The sequence below is a fragment of the Seriola lalandi genome, unplaced genomic scaffold (genome assembly GCF_002814215.2).
Source record: "Seriola lalandi dorsalis isolate HSWRI2012SDOR001 ecotype SW California unplaced genomic scaffold, Sedor1 jcf7180002054251, whole genome shotgun sequence".
In the NCBI taxonomy this organism is placed as follows: Eukaryota; Metazoa; Chordata; class Actinopteri; order Carangiformes; family Carangidae; genus Seriola; species Seriola lalandi.
In genome coordinates this window covers 1-725 of record NW_019524804.1, presented here as the reverse complement: position 1 = coordinate 725, position 725 = coordinate 1, and positions in this window count along the sequence as shown.

Sequence of the window (725 nt, the reverse complement as noted above, 5' to 3'; positions counted from 1 at the left end):
TTTATCACAGCCTGTTCACATCCTGCAGACACGTCATCCACCAGTTTAATGGTTGGAACAAGTTTATGTTTTCACTTATGTATTTATGCTGCCCAGGGGAGAGGGGCAGTCCCACAGAGAAGTTACATAGTTTAAAATATATTCATAGTTAAGAGTGTTATATATATTTCATTATATTGAATCTAAATAAGAGAAAATACATGTCAAACTTATATGTAAATATATTTTGAAATTTAGTGAATAAATATATTTTAATAGTTGATTTTGGCCACTTTTAAAATATTTTTCACATATATTAGACATATGTAAATATATTTTGATTGGGAAGGGTTAAATATATCAATTGCCTTATATGTAAATTTGAGTAGTTTTCCGTCTATGTAAATACATGAATTTGTAATATATGTACATATTTAAATTTGTGAAATGTGTTAATATATTACTTTTCCGTTTATGTAAATCTATTTTGAAACATATATTCAAATATTTAATTTATGCTAAATTTCAGTATATTTCACATATATGTGGATAAAATTAAACATGTTTTCCTGGAATATAGTTACACATGTTCAATCCCATGTGAAATAAATGAGGTCTCCGTGTGAATATTTTCACTTTACATACACTTCTAAGTTCATAACCTCATAATTCCTCGATTCAGATCTGATTCATGTTCAAGATCCGCGGGAAGAACAGTTTTCTGACATGCTGTCATAAGTGATCAT